Raw genomic sequence first — 22,669 nt, 5'->3', positions numbered from 1 at the left:
AAACAACTATCTGACCTTTAGAAGACATCTGAAGGCAGCCCTGTTTAGGGAAGTTTTTAATGAATGATGTCTTAATGTATTTTTAATCTTTGTTGGAAGCCGTCCAGAGTGGCTGGGGAAACCCAGCCAGATGGGCGTGGTATAAATATATATTATTATTATTATTATTATTATTATTATTATTATTATTATTATTACTTTCTTTCAGGCCGAGGACCACACTGACCCTCTTGGGACTATGAACACAGAATCACAGTGATAAACTTTGGGCTTTTTAAAGAAAGAGAATAAGAATAAATAAGCATCATGACATCATAGTGGGGAACCCACAGGGACTGTATTCTTTTATGTATTAAAAAGACAATTTTGGAGCACACAAAATATTTTTGCTGCCCACTGCAAATCTGTTAAAGAAACATCCATGTACCATATTGGCCTGAATATAAGCCTCAGTTTTTTCCCCAAATTCCGACTCTGAAAAGTTAAAGTGCAGCTTATATTTGGAACTAAGCACAGGCACCAGCTTGGGGAGCGGAGCGCCGAGCGCTCCCCATTCAAGTCTGTAGTGCCGGGAGGTGTACCGCACCTGCAATTAAGCCTTGAATTTTAAAGTGCGGCTTATTTGCGGGTGTAGCTTATAGTCGGGCCAGTATGTTAATTTTGTTCTGCCTTCACTATTTTTTCACGTTGATGTTAATCATGTACAGAAGTATATAATAATACTGAATAATATTAGGAACTCCAAACCTCCTTTTGTGTAGCCTTGATATATCAACTTGGCAGTGAATGACTCTTGCTGTCTTATTTACCCAGACATGTTTTGTATAAACTAAAAATCCCTTTCCTGATATGGAAAGGGCTCCGACCCCCCTGCCCTGACAATCAATTTAGAATCAATTTAGAGTTGGAAGAGACCACAAGGGCCATCCAGTCCAACCCCCTGCCAAGCAGGAAACACCACCAAAGCATTCTTGACATTTGGCTGTCAAGCCTCCTCTTAAACACCTCCAAAGAAGGAGACTCCACCACACTTCTTGGCAGCAAATTCCACTGTCGAACAGCTCTTACTGTCAGGAAGTTCTTCCTAATGTTTAGGTGGAAGCTTCTTTCTTGTAGTTTGAATCCATTGCTCCGTGTCCGCTTCTCTGGAGCAGCAGAAAACAACCTTTCTCCCTCCTCTAGATGACATGCTTTTATATATTTGAACATGGCTATCATATCACCCCTTAACCTTCTCTTCTCCAGGCTAAACATACCCAGCTCCCTAAGCCGTTCCTCATAAGGCATCGTTTCCAGGCCTTTGACCATTTTGGTTGCCCTCTTCTGGACACGTTCCAGCTTGTCAGTATCCTTCTTGAACTGTGGTGCCCAGAACTGGACATAGTACTCCAGGTGAGGTCTGTCTTTTATCAATTTGAGTGTCCTTTTCCAGCTCTACGGTATCATTTCTGAGATGCTTGGTTCCTGGTGACCATATCAGGAGGAATTCTGAAGCAGCTCTAATGATGCCCCAGTTTAAAGGGCAAGATTCCAAAGGAGTTTAGCCCACCTCTGAACCAATGGCGAAAACCGTTTCAGGCTCACTTAATCACACTTATCTCAGGGTCACTGGCTGATGGCACTGAAACCAGGAAGTTGTAACTTTCTAAATAAATATTTGTACTAAGAGAGCACATAATAATGTCTAAAAGAGCACAGAAGGATCTTGGGAGAGGCTGCGGCTTTCTCCTGCCGGATACATGGCATGAGTAAGAAAAGCAACTCATTGGGAGTTGGCCGGACAGTAATTTGTGAGGTTCTCTGTTTCATTCATATACTGAGAAGGCAGCACTCCTTCCACATTTCTGCGCAATAACTGTCACCCTGGCACTGGGTGATAGAGGGTCTTCAATTTGTCCCCCTCCAGACAGAGGCCTAAGCAAAGCACAAATTTCATCTAGCACAAATTGCCTATCATTAAAGATGGATGATTAGTGCTTAACTTACACTCCACTTACTGCCAAGCTCAACACAGCTCCAAGGGGGGAAGGAGAGCAACGATGTGCCTGGACCAGCCAATTTAACTCAATTTGCTACCAACAGACGCACAAGGCGGGGTTCACTGCCTGCATTGCCTTCTTCGGTGTGTCACTGCGAGAGGGGAGTTAAAGGCGCAGAAAACCAACAGCTCTTGTCATCGGATCTCTGTTGCATTAATTTGTGCTACTTGGGGGTCCTTTGAGTTGATTTTGGGGCGCATCAATGGTCAGAAGGATAAGAAGCAAAACTTTCAATCTACAAACGATTCTCCTTAAACCATGTCTTTAAAAATCACTACATGCCATAGGCGAGTGGCTATCTGCAAGTCTGAGTCATGGGAACATGGGAAGCGGCCTTAGACCAAGCCAAACTACCCTGTTTCTCATATTTTAAGACATACCCATAAAATAAGCCATAGCAGGATTTTTAAGCATTCAAGGAATATAAGCCATACCCTGAAAATAAGACATAGTGATAGGCGCAGCAGCAATGCCGGCCTTGGCAGGAGGAGGAGGAGGAGGAAAAAAATAAGACATCCCTTGAAAATAAGCCATAGTGTTGTTTTTTTTGAGGAAAAAATAAATATAAGACGTGTCTTATAATATGAGAAACACGGTATTGGTCCATCCAGCTCAGTACTGCCTATTCTGGGGATGGGGGACTTTTTTCTTTTCTTCCCCACCTAATATTTCCAGATATTATTATTATTATTATTATTATTATTATTATTATTATTATTATTATATCCCGCACCCGCCTATCTGACTGGGTTGCCCCAGCCACTCTGTGCGGCTTTCAGCATATGTATATAAAGACATGATGAAACATTAAACCTTAAAAAGCTTCCCTGTACAGGTCTGTCTTCAAATGTCTTCTCAAGGTTATATAGTTACTCATCTCCTTGACATCTGATGGGAGAGCATTCCACAGGGTGGGCGCCACTACCGAGAAGGCCCTCTGCCTGGTTGTCTTAAGAAGTTGTCTTAAGAAGCAACGGATACTACGACACCCAAGTCCTTTAGGCCAGGAATGGAGAATCTTAAGTGTGCTCAATTATGGTCTTCCGAAGAGGAAAACATCTTTGTGACTGTAGGGGAAAGATCGGGACTATTATAGACTTTGAGTGACGATTTGGACTTTAGAAAAAGACGGCAGTGGGCAGCTGCGAGGAATCCCCAATTTCTCGAAGCATGGGAACCCCGAAAATTTTAGATGATTTGGCATAACATTCGGTCTGATTGATATGTCTTTGTATAATTTGAAATAATGGATGTGATATAATTGTTTTTAATTGGAAAATTAATAAAAATATATTACAATTATGGTCCTCTAGGCCACTCTGTCTGGATTTGAGACTCTCCCCAGGCCACACACCCTCCCAGTCCACACCTGTTACCAACCCTGCTTTGCACCCTCCTTGAGTGCTTCTGCCAGACTGGAATATGACCTGCAACTAGGGCTGGGTGATATCTGGTTTCCAAAACTGCAATATGTCACCAGCTAAAACACTGTGGTATACCAATATATCATGATGTGTAAAATAAGGATGAAACTATGTAGAGGCGAACAGCAGGGATGGGCGATAGCTGGTTTTCAGCTTCATGATATGTCACCAGCTAACCATCGCAATATGGAAGTGAGAGCTGGACCCTAAAGAATTGATGCTTTTGAATTATGGTGCTGGAGGAGACTCCTGAGAGTCCCATGGACTGCAAGAAGATCAAACCTATCCATTCTGAAGGAAATCAGCCCTGAGTGTTCACTGGAAGGACAGATCCTGAAGCTGAGGCTCCAATACTTTGGCCACCTCGTGAGAAGAGAAGGCTCCCTGGAAAAGACCCTGGTGTTGGAAAAGATGGAGGGCACAAGGAGAAGGGGACGACAGAGGATGAGATGGTTGGACAGTGTTCTCGAAGCTACCAACATGAGTCTGACCAAACTGCGGGAGGCAGTTGAAGACAGGAGTGCCTGGCGTGCTCTGGTCCATGGGGTCACGAGGAGTCGGACACAACTAAACGACTAAACAACAACAACCATCGCAATATACTGATCTATCACAATGTCTGCATGTGAGAGTGAGATATCACAGATCAAACACACCATTTGGAGAACTTGTAAAACAACACTTGAAGTCAGCTGCCTGTAATCTAAGTATTGCGTAACCAATGAAATGAACTGGCGTACATTGATGAATGGGTAAGGCTCAGCGGGGAAAGCAGTGTTCAATGCTGGCATAGAAGCATAGGAAGGTGACTTATGCCAAGTCCTTCTAGCACAGAATTGTCTCTACATTGACTGGCAGTAGCTCTTCAGAGAACCAGGCAGGGGCCTCTTCCAGCCCTAAGTAGAAATCCCAGTGACTGAAGCTGCAACCTTCTTCACTCAAAGCAGATTCTCCACCACTGAGACATGGCCCACCCCCAAGAGCAAGAGGCATTCTCTGCTACATGTGAACCAGTCCTGCAAATCAGACCAGACCAAGAAATGTTAAACGTTATCTTGCAGTTTCTGTTCTGCACATTTACAAGGTGCAAAAACTTGGCGAATTTATATTTTGAACCTGCAAAATAAGGTGGCAAGCACACAGCCAAACTGTGGAAAAGCACAGTGGCATTTTAACACCGTTTGTCTTGCTGGGCATAATGGAGCATTTCAAAACTAATTGAAACCACAATTAAAGTCATACAGGGAGCCAATGGCAGAAACAGGATTACTGAAAATTATTTCCTGGCTCACAGCACCTGCTCAATATACCAGACCTCACCACTTTAAGAAAACACACACACACACACACACAGAGAGAGAGAGACAACTAAGTCTTATTTCAAGCTACGATGTTGAGTTTTATTGCATGTTAACTCCAACTTTGAATGGTGTGATTTACTGCCAACTTGCTCTCTGACAATAGGCTAAGAACACTTCTACAATCCCCTACATTGTGGGTGAGGAATATGTGACTCTCATATGTTGCTGGACTTCAGCTCCCATCATCCCAGGCTTATGGGAGTCACAGCCCTAACAACATCTGGTGGGACATGGGCTCCTCATTCCTGCCCCACATCATGTTCAACCAAGAAGACATGTTACAAATGCAACTGAATGCTGCTGAAAATAGGGTCGGCAACCCCACATGTGGACAGCATTAATTAAGCCCTGAAGAAGGGGCCTAGCTCAGTGGCATAGCACATGTTTCTCATGCACAAGGTCCCAGGCTCAGTCCCTGCCGTCTCAGGTAGCCCTCTGCTGGTCACACCTTGGAGAGCTGCTAAAGCAGGGATCCCCAAACTAAGGCCCGGGGGCCGGATACAGCCCAATCGCCTTCTCAATCCGGCCCGCGGACGGGAATCAGCATGTTTTTACATGAGTAGAATGTGTCCTTTTATTTAAAATGCATCTCTGGGTTATTTGTGGGGCCTGCCTGGTGTTTTGACATGAGTAGAATGTGTCCTTTTATTTAAAATGCATCTCTGGGTTATTTGTGGGGCATAGGAATTCGTTCATATTTTTTTTTCAAAATATAGTCCGGCCCCCCACAAGGTCTGAGGGACGGTGGACCGGCCCCCTGCTGAAAAAGTTTGCTGACCCCTGTGCTAAAGGAATGCAATTCAGCGAATTCAGCTGAAGCCAAGCAGACAATCTGGGCGAAATCACCTGGGGAACCCAATGTTCCGTGGTGGAAGGAAGGAAGGTGGGAAATAAACAAGAAAATATTACTGGGAATAAATGGGAAAGTTATTTTTTAACTCTGCGTAAGGCACTTTATGTATTCATGTGAATTTTGCAAGGAGACCCAAAAGACACAAAAAGACATGCAAACCTGCTCTTTGCTGAGCAGGGAGTCAAAGATGGAGTTCTGCCATGTGCAACAGGGGGGTGCACTTGAGAGATAAAGAGGACTGGGGTAGGGGGTTGGATAGAAAGTGCCAACACAGAGAGAATAGAATGATACCACCGACTAGGTCTAAGGCCATCATTCTCTGTCTTTTAATGTCCTTTCAAAAAGGGAATCCTTATCCTTTATTAATACATATTTGATGAGATACTATTGACCGGTGCACAACAGAGATAGATGCTAATTGGTCTTCTTGCAATGTGTTTACTTATTCATTCATTCACAAGAACGGCACACACACTGATATAATTTGGGCATTTGTCTTTGCCAAGACCATTCCAAAAATAAAGGCTCTGAGTGTGGAAAGTCATTTGCCAAAAGCTGCTGCCATGGGAAAGACGCGGTTGAGCAATCTAATATTTAACAGTCCCAGCTGCCTTTTATTTCAAAGCCATATTTTAGTTATTAGTATCATTTGCAATCTTTCCCGCCCACTCGCCCCCTCTCACAGTCCCAGGACCCTGCCAAAATGCAGTACTAAGCAGATATTTTGCATGTGCATTTTTTTAAAAGTTTATTTTAACCGCACCTATTATCTGTAAATACAAGGCGATCCCTTAAAATGTATAACCTGCAAACTCCACACAGAGTGCAACTTGCAATACACATTTGAATATAGCTATTTGTTTACAATTCTGCACAAAGCATCCTTTTTCTACATTAAAAAAACTTTCCTATTTCTCCTTGCTCTAGAGAATTATTTTGGGACTAGATTTTTTTTATATACAAAAAAACCAACAACTTTTCTTGCTAGCACATAGGATGCCTGAACATTTTGCTGATTTCGATTCTGAAACATTTTCCTCCCGATGAAATGTTTAGTGGTTTTGGACAGAACTCTGTTTCCCTCGGGCCAGAACATAATCTCAGGTGAAATCGTAAACAATGTTTTGCCCAGAACCCCGTCCAGTTTTGCATTGGAGCTGAAAGCTCCAAAAGCAAAACCACACTGGAAATCAAAGCACCGATAAATTGGTGTTAGTCCTAGATTAGCTGGGTTTCCTCCCCACGTTCTCCCCCACCCATACGATGTTAAGCGGCTTGTTGCACTGTGTCTCTGCTGACTTTTCGCCTTAGCGCTGGCTGAATGCAGTCGGAGTTCTAATGTACCTTCCAGATTTAATCAAGACAGATTAATTCTGATTGCAAACAGAAGTCGCAACAGGAGGAAAAACCGCAAAGGATAAGCAGCAGCAGCCGACCGGTAAGTATACCTGCGGCATTATTATGTGGCAAGGAAAGTTAACCTGAGCAACCTTCTGAAGAGCTCGATTTAAAAATAAGCTGCAAATGGAGCTTTCACAAGATATACTTCCAAGCCATAAAGCAAAAAAATTACGTTTCATCAGCACCTTTAAAAAGAAAAGAAAACGGAAGAAAGCACAGCTGGCGTTTGAACTGGCATTTTTGCTACATAACTTTTCAGCGTCTCTGGATACATTCAACCAAGCCCTTTTCTGGAGCGGACCCAAACACACGCCTGTTTATTTGCAATTCATACGGTATGTTACACATACCTCTTTTCCTTCTAAATCCCCTTCATGGGTTTTCCTCCTCCTCCTCCTCCTCTTCCGTGATAGCCTCGTCTTCCCTGGAATTCCTGTAAGGAGCAGCTGGTGTCTCTCTCTCTCTCTGGGTTAATCCACGAGCGGGTGGTTTAGCAATCCCATGAGTCTGTTAATTAGTTTAATCGCTTGCTGGCACCCAAGACGAGAGGCCACTTGAGCACCCGAGGAGGGAGGGCGATCCAGCTGCGGCTGCTACTGCTGTGTCCGCCTCTGCCCAAGAAGCACTCCCCCTCCAAAAAAGAAGAAGACCGGGGCTTGTTTACCCTAAAAAAAACAACAGAAAGCAGCAGCAGCAGCAAACCCTTCTGGAGCAGTTCCGTTACATGAGTTTCCAGAAGGCTGGGAGAGCTTACTGCCCTCCTCTTCGCTGCCTCTGGCTACGGGAGCATGAATAGTCTTCCGTGCATTCCTGATGCTGCTCTGTCAGTTGCAATGTGCTCAGCTGTCAAATCGGACCTCCCCAAAAAAATACGCATGGAAATTGGAAACTCCCACCAAAACTCAAAACCCACAGAAACACAAGGGGCAGCAGCAGCAGCACCTGTGGCCAAATGACGAGACCCTTCAGGTTAGACAGGCAGGTGAATCTAACATTGTTTTCTCAGTTTGCCAGTTGGTGGGACGAACGGGGATGACAGCATTCAAAGCGAAACAGAAAGAGAGGGGGGGTTTCAGCTGCACAGCGAAGCCCAGAGATCTTCTACGCTGGGAAAGTAAAAACAAAACCCAACCTTACTCTGCCACTAACCGGTTATTTCAGGCATGATCAACTCTCTGCTCCCCTCCCTGCCATGGAAGTTCAGTCTTGGAATTAACCTACGGGGCGAGAAGTCAGGAAACGGGTTGAAAGGGACCCTGGAATTCAATTGTAGTAAAATACGTCCCTCCCTCAACCCCGCTGGCTCAGAGAGCCTGCCTGATCTGACTGTGCAGCTCAAGCATTTCCTTTCCACCTTCTTTCGCGCAGGGTTCCTCCCCCTCCGTTCAGGCTAACTTCAATCAGCGAGGTCCTTCCCCGGGGAGAAGCGCAGCCCCCCTTTCCCCACACATTCAAGTGTCCAGCTGCAAAGCGATTAGGAAGCATGACCCAGGCAGCTAAGCTGTTTATATCACTTCTCCGGAGGGCTTCCTGTCTTGAATTCATGGGAACACTAAGTTGGCCAAAACGGGGGGGGGGGGGGGCAGTTGGTGGTGGTACTATCAAACAGGGAGAGAGAAATTCTCCTACATTTTTTGAGGGACAGCCATCTGGTCTCTGGGAGCAAAACAACCTGAACATCAAAAGGTTGTGATGAATAAACTTGGACAGGGGAAAAAATGTTTCCCCACTCTTGCATGAAGAGCAAGCGAAGGCTGCAAACCATCACACCATTTGCTCAAAAGTAGCCCCACTGACTTTCACAGGAGGATGACCCCAAAGGAAGTGGTTTGAGGAATGCAGCCAAAGAACGCTTGTCTAAAACCACCAGCAACTGTAAAGAATCTCTGCATTAAAGCTCTCACGTTTTCTCTAGGTGAACATGAATTCCGCAGGTTGGATGGCTGTTGAGTACTGAGACACAAAGTCATGTTTCTGACCTCTTGTGGTCATTCAAGACCCCTCCCCAGGCACTTCTTAACACAGGTGTTCCTGGCATGCTGTTTTGTTAGTCAAATTGCCCCAATCTACCAATAATTTTTCTGCGTTTTAAGATTCTTGCCATGGTTTATGTTGTAAAGCATGCGCTGTCCTTTTGGCAAAGGGTGGGATATAAATTTCTTAATACAAACTCCATTATTAAACAAAGAATGCAAGCATTAGCCCTCCCTCCCCACCTCTTGCTATTTGGCAAGCCTCCCTCAAATATCTGGCATGGCTCATTTTTTAAGTCACCTGGAAATTCATGGGAGGGGCTCACAACATCCCTGACAAAGGAAGGGCCCCACTTCCTCCCCCAGCCACATTCCTGTTCAGCCCTGCTTGGCTTGATGCGGTGGTGGCTATTCTACTCCTTTGTTGATGTCCTGCACCCCAGCTGCCACCTTAAGTCTGCCTTAAAATTATGCGCAATAGGATCTAATGATTCTGTCAGTGAACCAATGGTTTTCCCAAGTATACCAGCCTATGTTCCATGCTATTGTACATGAAACTTAAAACCCCTTCATTGAGGGAGGAAGAGTTTTCCCCTTTCTTCTGCCATTATGTCAGGTGCCAGCATCCATCTATCTCACGAGACAATGGAAGAGTGAAGTCAAACTGTTGGAAGGTTGCAGCGACTGCTGTGGCTGCAGAGACTGATACAGGAGAGACATGTTTTGTTGCAGCTGGGGCAGATGAAGGCTGCAACAAAATCTGGTTGTGCTGCTGCAGTGTTTCTTCTCTCTGTGCTCCTCCCAGCAGTCATTTTTCTTCTGGTCACAGCTATGGATACACAACTTGACTGCCTGTCTGCTAAAACTGGGAAGGCAAACCATTCAACAACCTTCCAATGAAAGTAGAGGCACTTATTTTGCAACATGAAGCGAAACAGCAGCTCTTCATAGCGTGGAAATGAGTAAGTGGCCTCAGAAAGGTGTTTCCCAGGGAGCCCTGATGCAGCTAGGGAATCCTCCTTCAAATCAAACTTTTCCCTACCGCTTGCCATGCACCCTGCTTGCTTTTACATTTAAATACCACAAATGCTCGGCGTTGTGCCAATCTACCATTAAGCACGGTCCATCATTCAAAACTCAGTGTACAGTAGTCGGGTTGACTGAGTTCGTATCTAAGCAAAACAGCTAGTGCTCCAGCAGCCAAACAGACATATTTTGGTAGATATGCTCCTTTACAGAGTACACACCAGCAACTGCCACATACAGCAAGAAAACAGGTATCGTATCTATTAAATCAGCACATCTAGAGGAGATAATGAAGGTGCAGTGCAGCATTTTGAAAACAATTAGAGACTAATGAGCATGCATGCGCAAGCCCAGGATGATCCCAGCACCCCACCATTCATTCTTCAAATGCCAGAGATTCCAGTCCCACCCACCTCCAAACCCTTGGTTGCAGCCATGGGTGGGAAGACTGTGTCCGTAATAAAGACCATCGACTCTCTGGCTGCCAGCTTCAAGCAACTACTGTGATGGCACACTTGGGCTTCACATAAATATGGTAATGCACTCTATCGCCACACAAAAAACTTACTTTACTAGCCCATGGTCCTCCCCCATATAACCAGGGTTGCTGGTCCCCCCAACCACTCTGTGTTTATGAATCCAATTATTTATTATTATTATTATTTACTTATACCCCACCCATCTGGCTAGGCCTCCCCTGCCACTCTGGGCAGCAGATATTAAAAACACAATAAAACATCAAACATTAAAAAACTTCCCTAAACAGGGCTGCTTTCAGATATCTTCTAAAAGTTAGAGAGTTGTTTATTTCCTTGACATCTGGTGGGAGGGCATTCCACAGGGTGGGCGCCACTACCGAGAAGACCCTCTGCCTGCCCGATGGAATCAGTCAACTGTGTGTGCAACTATATAGCAAAACTGGCCAATATTTGAATTTTGCACCAATACGATATGAGCATTAGATGCTGAATGTCACTGTCTGGATGTCATGAGTGACCAAGAATGTCGCACGAGCACAATCCATGGGTTGGCTACGTATTGGCTACCACAAACTACAGGTCAGAGCCATTCTTGAGACAGTTGGGTCACCATGTTCCAAATCTGTTAAGGCCACCCCTTTCTATTTCCTGCCACATAAGATAAACTAGAGACCCATTCATGGCAACATTTTGCAATGTTTATCCTAGTACATGAAGCCCATTTTCCATAACCACTGTCCACTGCATGGGTTTCCACATGGTTTTGATTACTGAGATAACTTGAACCGAAACAAAATATTTTGAAATTTGACAGGATTTCAAATTTGAAACTCCTGATTTCAAATTTGACGACTTTAACCTTACCAACAGTCTCTTTTATCATTCAGGTGTGCGCATGCAATAGCAGCCTTCCCCAAACTGGTGTGCACCACATGTCTTGCACTACAACTCCTATAACTCCCAAACAGCCAATGGTTAGAGATTTAGAGTCCTGGTTCAAAACATTTGGAAGGCAACAGGTTGGGGAAGCCTAAGCCAAGAGCAGTCAACGTAGTGCCTTCTAGATGATGTTGGAATACAATTCCCATGAACCCCAACCAACACGGGCAATGGTCATGGATGATGGGAATTGTACTCCAACATTTAGAGCAGGCATCCCCAAACTTCGGCCCTCCAGATGTTTTGGACTACAATTCCCATCTCCCCCGACCACTAGTCCTGTTAGCTAGGGATCATGGGAGTTGTAGGCCAAAACATCTGGAGGGCCGCAGTTTGGGGGTGCCTGATCTAGAGGCTGCCATATTGGCTACCCCTGGATGAAGCTGCCAATTATCATATGCTTCCAGAATCCCAGTGATAGTTAAAAAATTATTAAATATCATAGCTTGCTAGCTATCAGATACCAAATTGTATTGTGCATCAGCTATTAAATACTGCCAAATAATAACTAATTAATTACTATGTGATAACCAACACAGACTTCAAATATCATGGGATTGAAAAGATTGGTGTCAAATTTCAAATTTTCGATATCCAGATTTGTAGCGAACAATTTTCAGGAGAATTAATGGGGGGCGGATTCATATCGGCTCTTCAGCTGATCACGCAACTCTCTTGACACATGGAGATATGGTATGCTCTCATCCCATCATTATTTAAACATGGAAATGGAGCACAAGAAACCTGCTCACTTGCATCAGGCCTAACAGAGCGCCGCATTTTATTTCCCATTTAGAGCAGTCCCTCGATAGCCATATGAAGCAGAAAACTTTAATTCAAGGAAAATATAAATAAGCTTCAGAACTGGAATGTGTCATGGAGGGGAAGGGGGGGCGCATGATGTACAAAACATTCCCCCAGTGCAACATAAATAATGCATTGTTGTGTGTGTGCATCCTTTGAAAGATCTAGTGCCAATAAAAGGCTGAAGAGAAACAGACACACAGTAACACTTCCGCTTATCTGGACCTCACTACATAGAATATGTGACCCATGTGCTCCGATGGGAAGGGACCACAGCTCTATCTTGCAGCCCATGTTCTGCAATTAGAGGGATCTCGCCTTAAAACAAGGTTACCAGGCGTCCCCGTTTCCCGAGGATAGTCCCAGGATTTACAAATCAGTCCCCTGAAATCCATTGAAATTGAAAAGTGTCCCTGCAATCATTGAAAATCGGGAGGGGGGGCAGCAATTTCAAGCACCAGAGTTGGAAAAGACCCCTGCCTGAAATCACACAGAGAGGTCAACAGCTGCTGTAGTTATAATACTGGAACTCATGCAGATAACCTCTACCATGAATCCATCTAAATCAGTATTGCCTACCCACCATATTTGGGCTTCCCAAGTTTTAGTCTCCAGCTGCTGTTGGACTACAACTCCCATCATGCCTAGCTAGCAGGACCAGTGGTCCGGGATGATGGGAACGGCAGTCCAAAAATAGATGAAGACCCAACCCAAGTTTGGGAAACCCTGGTTTTACACTGACCGGCATTAAGGACATAAGGAGAGCCTTTTAGCTGGATCAGGCCAATGGCTCAACTAGTCCATCACCCTGTTCTCACAGTGACCAAAAAGATACCTATAGGAAGCCCAAAAGCGTGACAGCACCCGACTCACCTGTGACCCCTGGTAACTGGTATTCAGAGACATGCTGAGCTAACCATCAGACTCCGCATAAAGCAGGTTCGAATCTACTTTGCCCCTATTTGATTTAGGAAGTTGGGCTTTAGATTTGGGGGTTTTATCTGTAGTGGTCCTAAGCGGGCTGAGGTACATGATGTGCAGGCTTGGGAAAGGGCTTTTTCAGTGGTGGCTCCTTGCATGTGGGAATCTCTCCCTGCTGAGGTCCGCCTAGCCTAATCTCTATAGCTCCAGGCGGTTGGCCAAGATGCATCCTTTTCAGAGGGCATTTGGAGGAGGAGAGACCCAGCTGCTGCTACTGTTATTGTCATTCAATGATCTATTGTTGTGAGTTTACAACAGACTGTACAAGTTAAACTCAGAAAATTAGAATATCATCGAAAAGTGCATTTATTTCAGTAATAAACTTATTTTTTATTTTAATTTTAATTTTTACAAATGCTTTCTTTTGGAAATTCCACAGTAATAAAACAAATAGTTACAATAATACAAAAATAAACATCGCCATTACGTTTCATTAATTACATTCCATTTATAATTGACCCGCCTAATGACAAATAATTACAATTACAACAAATAACAAATAAAGGATTGACATATCTTGCTTTGCGTGTCATGCATCTCTCTCATATATTGGTTTCACCTTTTAAATTGCATCACTGAAATAAATGCACTTTTTGACGATATTCTAATTTTCCAAGTTTCACCTGTATCTCTTAATGAATTTTACGTATTCATATTTACATGTTTTTATTTGTAAACCACCCCCTGTGGTCTGTGGGAAGGGTGGTATTTAAACCATCTAAATAAATATAGAAGCCCATCAATTTTACAGCTCTGGATTGTTCAGGTGCAGCACATGGGAGCCTGTAGGATGGCTTAAACTTGTAATCCTAGGGAGTAATTGGGAATAAGTGTCACTGAATTTGGTGAGGCTTCTGAGAAAGCATTTGATAAGATTGCACAGTAACACTCTTGATAAAACCTCCATCCCGCTGGCATCTGTGTGGATTGTTTTGTGCTGTTCCTTTGAACTTGCCCACCTGGGCTTCTGGCGGTGATGCTACAGGAGCTGAAGAAGAGGGTGGTGGATCAGGGAGGGACCATTTGGAAGGAGGGTGTGTGCGCTTGTTTTTACACTGAACAAAATGGGTTGTAGCAGGACGGGGAAGAAAGAGATCTTAGAGCACGAAAGGTCACTCTGGTAAAAGACTTTTCTTGCAGCTTCATAAAAACATTCCGCCTTCCCACTCCTAGCTATGCTAATCTGCTGCGCCTGTCAAGTATCATAAACTCAGACAGTTCAGACGTCTACTGTGAAAAAATATTGCCGGAAGAATCAAGCAGAGTTTTGAATGGCACCCAGGAAATGGACATGAACGAGCACAATGCTCAGCACAGAAAAAGAAGGACCAGACAAATGTAACAAACCTTGAGGAGAAGTTATATTTGAAATGTGTTTGGAATAAAGTTCATGTACTCAGCTGGTCTATTTCCATGGTTCCCATTCTGAGAACCGTAGCTCTGAGAAAGGAGCCTAGGGCTTGCCGATCAGAAGGTCGGTGGTTTGAATCCCCGCGACGGGGTGAGCTCCCGTTGTTCGGTCCCAGCTCCTGCCAACCTAGCAGTTTGAAAGCACATCAAAGTGCAAGTAGATAAACAGGTACCACTCTGAGGGGGAAGGTAAACGGCATTTCCGTGTGCTGCTCTGGTTTGCCAGAAGCGGCTTAGTCATGCTGGCCACATGACCCGGAAGCTGTCTGCGGACAAATGTCGGCTTCCTCGGCCTATAGAGTAAACTGAGCGCCGCAACCCCAGAGTCATTCGTGACTGGACCTAATGGTCAGGGGTACCTTTACCTTTACCAACTCCCAACACCCTTCACAAACTACAGTTCCCAGGATTCTCCATGGATGTTGAAGTGGTTTAAAAGAGATTTAAATGCAAGGTGGGGAAGTGGCCTAAGTCCTGTGAGGACCTGTTTAGCCTGAGAAAACAAAATTAAGGTGAGGCATGATAGCAGTCTTCAAATATCTGAAAGGCCCTTATGCAGAAGATAGACCGAACTTGCTCTCTGTTGGAGACTACTGGGAAACAGATTTCAGCAAAAGCTCCTAATGGCAAGAGTTTTCTGACAGTGGTACATCCTGCCTCAGGAGGCAGTGGACTCTCCTTTGCTGGAGATATTTAAGTAGCGTCTGTCTGGACAACCATTTGTCAGGGATGATGATGTAGCTGTACCCTGCAAAGTAGATCCATCCTTGAGCAGGGCACTGGGCTGGATGACTCCATAAATAACATGGATGAACATATAAGGTACAGGCCTGCTTTGGGCAGGCCAATGAGCATTCTAAGAGAAGACTTCAGGGTCACCCAATTAAACTTATAGTCAGTGCAGATGTACAGAAAAACAAAAGTGCTTATTTATTATCTTACCCTTAGAACAGGCGATGGCCGCTATTTAAATGACTTTTTTTTTTAAGGACAATTTTGTGGAGGAAATATTAGTTTACTAGCTAATGGGGACAGCACCCCCTCTGAATACCAGGTGTTGGAGACAAGCAACAGGGGATGGCTATTCATGTCTGTTGGTGAGATTCCAGGGACCTCTTGCTGACCGGGGGGGGGGGGGAGGACCGCTGGTCTACTTGGAGCCTCGGCATGATCAGTAATGGAATTCTCGTGACATTTTCAGAGGCAGTACACAGGAGTCATTAAATGGCCACATCTGAAGTTTCCCTGCACAGATGTTTGCATCACTTGAAAACAACTCAGTAAAACTCAAGACTTCTGTTTATATGTAATTGCCCTGTGTTAATATTGAGGGCGGATTCCCACACAGTATATGAACATGTATATGCCTGAGGTGCATTTCTTAGTGTCTGACCGTGAAAGGCGCATTTTGAATGCAGAAGATGTGCACACATATTGGGGAACCTTTAGCCCAGGGATGGAGAAACTGTTGATCTCCAGATGTTGTTGGGCTACATCTCCACCATCACCCCTAACCATTGGCCATGCTGGCCGTGCTTCCTGCATTGCAGGGGGTTGGACTAGATGGCCCTCAGGGTCCCTTCCAACTCCAAAATTCTATGATTCTGTCTCCCATGTTGTATAAAGTGGAATGAACACCATATGGGATGGAATCCAAGCCATATAGAATGGACACCAACCATTACTCAGCCAAACAGGTTTACACACACAACCCCAATAAACATTAGTTGAAATAAGCAGCTCTTGCTTTCTTCTTCTTTCTTGCTACATAAAATACTCATTTGCTTCCAAAGTGAAGGCAGTGTTTCTTCAACGCTCAATTTGTCCCCGATATTATTTGTGCAACTGTTTTGTTCGGCCAAAGGCTGTACGTTGGATGTTTTCTTCCCTTGTCTGGTACAAAGGTTAGCATTACAGAAAATAACCTAAGGACATGTATAGTCCAGAGAGATTTCAGCACAAAAACTATTTTTAACTCTGGTTCTGTTTAATGTTCAGAGTAACACAAGAAGCACGTATAACCAGAGGGGACAGTGTTATCAAAAGGCTGTGTTTCCTTTCTCTTCACAAAAATAAAAGCAGCAATTTGTGGTCATTGGTGGTAAGATGACATGTGAGAAAAGGTTGCCTCTCATAGTTTCTCTTTTTCTTTAAAGGCTGCTTCACACAGGTGCCTTTTGGTCTGTTTCCGTACACAACTCAAGGTTCTAGTTACAGGTAGGTAGCCGTGTTGGTCTGAGTTGAAGCAAAAATAAAAAAAATTCCTTCAGCTCTCTATATTGGACAAACAGGCCAAACCCTACGCCAAAGGATAAATGGACATAAATCTGACATCAGGAACCACAAGACAGAGAAACCAGTAGGAGAACACTTCAATCTCCCAGGAAATTCTATACAAGATCTCAAAGCAGCTGTTTTATTACAGAAAAAATTCAGCAACAGACTGGAAAGAGAAGTGGCTGAATTGGAACTCATTACCAAGCTTAAAACCATGGAGCCACCTGGGATGAATAAAGACATTGGATTCTTATCTCATTATGCATGGTCAAGCTTTCTTTAGCGCCTCAGCCCTTGTTTTTTCCCTGCAGGACCAATTGCAGTCATCAGCAGTCGTTAACAGCCATCTACAGGTTTACCACCCCCATCAGCCCATCACCCATTCCCACCCACCCTCACCACCCTCTGTATATATAAGGGTCTGATGCTTCTGTTTCAAGTGTATCTGAAGAAGTGTGCATGCACACGAAAGCTCATACCAAAATAAAAACTTAGTTGGTCTTTAAGGTACAACTCAAGGTGTTGGTTTTAAGCATTAAACCCTCCAGTGGTTTGAGGCAAGGAGTCAGGACCAGCCCTGCTGTTAGATAAGAGTTTGGCAACTGCATTTTCCCCAGCCATTTTCCTCTGTTGGAGACAACAGCTCGACTCCCAGTCAGTTTATCATCCGTACAAGGAAATGGGGTACACACCATCTTGATCTTCACCTCAAGCAGATGGTTGGACTAGATGGGCCCTTGGGAGCCCTTCCAACTCCACTTTCAAATTTAAAGTCTTCCACAAGTGCCGAAAGTAAGGGAAAGGGAAAGGGACCCACAAAGCTGTCTGTGGACAAATGCTGACTCCCTGGGCATGAAAGTGAGATGACCACCACAACCCCATAGTCGCCTTTGACTGGACTTAACCGTCCAGCAGTGATGTATGGAAGTGAGAGCTGGACCATAAAGAAGGCTGATCGCCGAAGAATTGATGCTTTTGAATTATGGTGCTGGAGGAGACTCTTGAGAGTCCCATGGACTGCAAGAAGATCAAACCTATCCATTCTTAAGGAAATCAGCCCTGAGTGCTCACTGGAAGGACAGATCCGGACGCTGAGGCTCCAATACTTTGGCCACCTCATGAGAAGAGAAGACTCCCTGGAAAAGACCCTGATGTTGGGAAAGATTGAGGGCACTAGGAGAAGGGGACGACAGAGGACGAGATGGTTGGACAGTGTTCTCGAAGCTACGAACATGAGTTTGACCAAACTGCGGGAGGCAGTGCAAGACAGGAGTGCCTGGCGTGCTCTGGTCCATGGGGTCACGAAGAGTCGGACACGACTAAACGACTAAACAACAACAACAACCGTCCAGCAGTCCTTTACCTTTTACCTTTTTTTAGACGTAGAGCTATTCAAAGCCGATTGCTTCACTATCTCATCCAGGCAATTTCCACTGCATTTTCATGCACCAGCAAACACATGTCCAAAACGTGCCATAAACCTGCCACTTATTAATGTTTCAAGAATCCCGGCTTAAATCATAGATGAGGATTTTTTCTTCCTGGATTTTCCCTTGATCACTTTCTCCAGTCAGGAGTCTGGGCATTCTTTCAGACGTCGAATTTAATGTTGCGAGCACAGATGGCGTCTCCATTAACTCCAACCCCCCCCCCCCCCCGAGACCTTTCTTCACCCTTTCCAACTTCACTGCCGTCTTCAACTGGAACTTGCCCTTTCCCTTTTTCACAAGCAATGACACAAAACTAGGTTCTTGGGTCCAAGGCTGTAGGCCAGGCTCACCTAATTCTGCTAAAGTAATCAAAAAGATACAGAGTCGGGGTTTATTTTCGTGTGTTAGGCAGTACCAGATGATAGCGCTGATCAGTCATTGCTTTTCTGATTTTTGTTGCAGGTGGAATGGCCAAATTCCTTCTCCACCTGACAGGAAACACTTTGGACTTATTCATACATAGGAGTCAACTCCTAGGGGCCAAGGTCCCTTCGACCCCTCCCCCAATAAAATATTTGAGGTGGCCTGGGGGGACCCTGAAAGTTGGTGGGAAGTTCTCTGTGTTGGGTTACAACTGAGCCAATTCACCCATAAATGTTTTCACATGGTGCTGCTGTTGCACATATTCCAGCCCAAAGCCTTTGCATTGTGTTCATTTATCTTGCTGTCCAGACCCTTTTTCATTCTCAGTTCCACAGCTTTACAAAAGGGCCTCTTTGAAACTTGCGCAGAACGACACTCCAGAATAGATGCTTAAATAAAATATAAAAAATATAACCAAATAGGATAACATTTCATCCACACTAATACATTTTCCTTTGTCGCTGTGCTTGTTTTTTCATGAGAAGAAAGTGCGGCAGAGAGTTTAAGCTCTGGGCTTCTCAGCCACTTGGGCTCTGCAGAATAAACCGGCGTGGGCAGAAGTTTTATAAATATCGTGAGTATCTTTTGTTTGGAAGCCTCTCTTTCAAAACAGAAAACTGGCGGCTCCAGCATCACTTGGCTTTGAAGCCTGAAATGACAGCAGACATAAAGTACAGTATCTCGAAGCCAAATGTGATATGTACATTGGCTGGAGCAACAAATGTGCAAGGGGGTTCATTTCACAATGTATGCTCAAGAAGAATAAAATGAGACACAGATCAGGGCCAAAGGGGAACTTCTTAACACCATGGAAAAATACATTCTCAGCTACTCCAGTGAGTAGGTAATTTGCAAACCTACTTTTATTTATATGTGTCTCCTATCTAGAGCCACTTAGGTAGGCTTTTAAAAATGAAATGAAATTTGCTATAGGGAGCCAGCATGCAAAAAAAAAAAAAAAACCACAAAAAACCCCACAGCTAGATCTACACATCCGAGGCTGCTTTAGATTTGAGTTCCTTAAATAGCAGCCTCTGCTGATCATAATTCCACATGGCAAACCACTTTCGAAAGTGATGGGAGTTTTGAAAACCCTTATAATGCAGTATAAGGATCTATAGACAAACCTAGACAACATCTTAAAAAGCAGAGACATCACCTTGCCTACAAAGGTCCGTATAGTTAAAGCTATGGTTTTCCCAGTAGTGATGTATGGAAGTGAGAGCTGGACCATAAAGAAGGCTGATCACCGAAGAATTGATGCTTTTGAATTATGGTGCTGGAGGAGACTCTTGACTGCAAGAAGATCAAACCTATCCATTCTGAAGGAAATCAGCCCTGAGTGCTCACTGGAAGGACAGATCCTGAAGCTGAGGTTCCAATACTTTGGCCACCTCATGAGAAGAGAACTCTCCCTGGAAAGGACCCTGATGTTGGGAAAGATGGAGGGCACTAGGAGAAGGGGACGACAGAGGACGAGATGGTTGGACAGTGTTCTCGAAGCTACGAACATGAGTTTGACCAAACTGCGGGAGGCAGTGGAAGACAGGAGTGCCTGGCGTGCTATGGTCCATGGGGTCACGAAGAGTCGGACACGACTAAACGACTAAACAACAACAACAAATGAAGCACCTTGCATGCTGTGCCATCAGAGTCCTGAGTTATCAACTAGCCAGTCAGTCTTGGGTCGACAGAGCAAGGTGCCCTGAATGCTGTCAGTTAAGCAAGCTAGACTGGGCCTCCCAAGACAGGGATGGAGAAACCCATGTTCTTCCAGATGTTGCAGGACTACAATTCCCATCCTTCTTAACCCTTGGCCATAGTGGCTGGGGATAATGCGGGTTGGAGTCCAGAGGGCCACAGACTCTCTGGAATACTGTGCCCAGTTCTGGGCTGTTGACAAGCTGGAACGTGCGCAGAAGATCAAGGGTCTGGAAACCAAGCCTTATGAGGAACGGTTGAGGGAGCTGGGTATGTTTAGCCTTGATAAGAGGAGACTAAGAGGAGATGAGATAGCCAACCTGAAATATCTAAAGGGCTGTCACAGGGAAGATGGAGCAAGCTTGTTTTTGCCTGCTCTGGCAGCTAGGACCTGAACTGATGGATTCAAGTTATAAGGAAGGTGATTCCAACTAAACATCAGGAAGAACCGTTTGAAAGTAAGAGCTGTTCGACAGTGAAACGGACTGCCTCAGGAGGTTGTGAACTCCCTTGGAGGTTTTTAAGCAGAGGTTGGATGGCCATCTGTCACAGATGCTTTGGTTGAGATTCCTGCATTGCAGGGGGGGTGAACTAGATGACCCTCAGTATCCCATCCAATTCTCAACCACCATTGTCCTGGCCTGCTTTGTGAGCAAATGGTGGCTATCCACACCAGGGGGAGAATGGGACATGAAAAATAGAACCCCGGAATTGGAAGGGGTCTGAGGGTCATCTAGCCCAACCCCCTGAAATGCAGGAATCTCAGTGTGCAGTCCCCCATCCAATTTGAAACCATACCGGACCCTGCTTAGCAAATGTGCTAGCAGTTTCTTTTTCGCTGCACCACTCGCTTCACGTGTCTGAGCTGCCCACCGCCATGCTTCTTAGGCATTGTGCAGTGAACGATGCCAATTTAAAACAGCAGCAGGATCCAGTTTCCTACACATCTTTATTTAACACACAGGGTGCATTTTGCATTAGAAAAAACCCTCGTTGATTCTGAAGATCTCGCCCTCTAAATACCTGCGTGCTTTGGCATCAATATAAATCAGTTTTATTGTCTCTTTCTCCACAGCATAAGTAGCGAGTGATTGAATTCCACGGACCTGTAACTGCATTAGCCAGTTCTATCTGAATGAAGAATGTATGATTCAGAGCTTCCTGCTTTCCGATACCTCATGCTTATTTCCTTAACACACAACACTTCACTTGAGCAAGAGGAGACGTGTGCAAAGGGGTCTGCAGGTGTGTGTTGTCGTCCCCAAAAGCTGGAAGTCTCAGTTCTGGAGCCAGGGCCTGTCCAGAGCCCAAAGCAGGTTATCTCAAAAGCACCATCAGCCATCTATTCTGCAAGTTGGACAGAGGATCAAAGGGCTGGATTCCACCACACTTCCAAACAGATGGACTGTGCGATTGATGGCTGATGTAGTTCCTGGACTGGGGCTCTCTGCCTGGGGAAATACACGCAGACTGTTCACATGCACATTTCTTCCTGTTGGATCAGGGCAGTGGTAAAAAAGGTCCAGGGTGCAAATTTGTTCCTTGTTGATAGGGCATCTGCCCCACCCTCTCTTGCCTCTGCTCACTTCTTTATTCAACTGTGTACAACTGAACTAAAACATTAAAAAGAATGTGAACCAAGCTGGGTGGGAATCTGGGACAAACTAGCAAATGAGTTAAATACAAAGTGTGGGGTTGAACTAATGGAAAACTGCACAAGGACTTCCGTTAGCACAAAAGGGCTCCCCCGTGCACCCGCTGAAATCAGCTCTGAGGATAACCCAAAGAACAGTGTATAGCAGGAGGAGAGATTGTTTTATCTGGCTGAAATACAGTGGCACCTCAGTTTTCAAATGTAATCCGTTCCGGAAGACCATTCGGGTTCTGAAACGTTTGAAAACCAAAAACTCAACAGCCGACCGCTAGGCCTCAGGATCTTGCACTCAGCAGAAGCCGCGTGGCATGTTCAACTTCCAAGGCGTGTTCAAAAACTGAAGCATTTACTTCCGGGTTTACAGCATTCAAAAACCGAAATGTTCGTCAACAGAGATGTTCAAAACTGATGTCCCACTGTACTCGCACTGATGGACTGACTGTCACAGTGCTACCGTATGTTGAATTTCTCCCACATATGTTTTCATTACTTTT

At 44.7% G+C, this 22,669-nt stretch overlaps 1 protein-coding gene across 6 annotated transcripts in view; it reads right to left on the bottom strand.

Moving 5' to 3' along the window:
* Positions 1 to 22,669, bottom strand: part of PDZD2 (PDZ domain containing 2) — a 257,816-nt gene that overhangs the window by 157,953 nt on the left and 77,194 nt on the right. Inside the window, exon 1 of one of the 6 annotated variants that reach the window (XM_060280339.1) lies at positions 7,429 to 9,254. The exons of the other annotated variants lie outside the window; for them this stretch is intronic. The gene's annotated coding sequence lies outside the window, so the exon portion shown is untranslated. Of the gene's footprint in view, positions 1 to 7,428; positions 9,255 to 22,669 lie in introns of those variants that run through there. 6 annotated transcript variants of the gene reach the window in all.

The sequence above is a fragment of the Zootoca vivipara genome, chromosome 11, assembly GCF_963506605.1.
Source record: "Zootoca vivipara chromosome 11, rZooViv1.1, whole genome shotgun sequence".
Lineage (NCBI taxonomy): Eukaryota > Metazoa > Chordata > Lepidosauria > Squamata > Lacertidae > Zootoca > Zootoca vivipara.
Note: the sequence above shows the minus strand (reverse complement) of the source record. Positions and strands in the feature narration are given on the sequence as shown.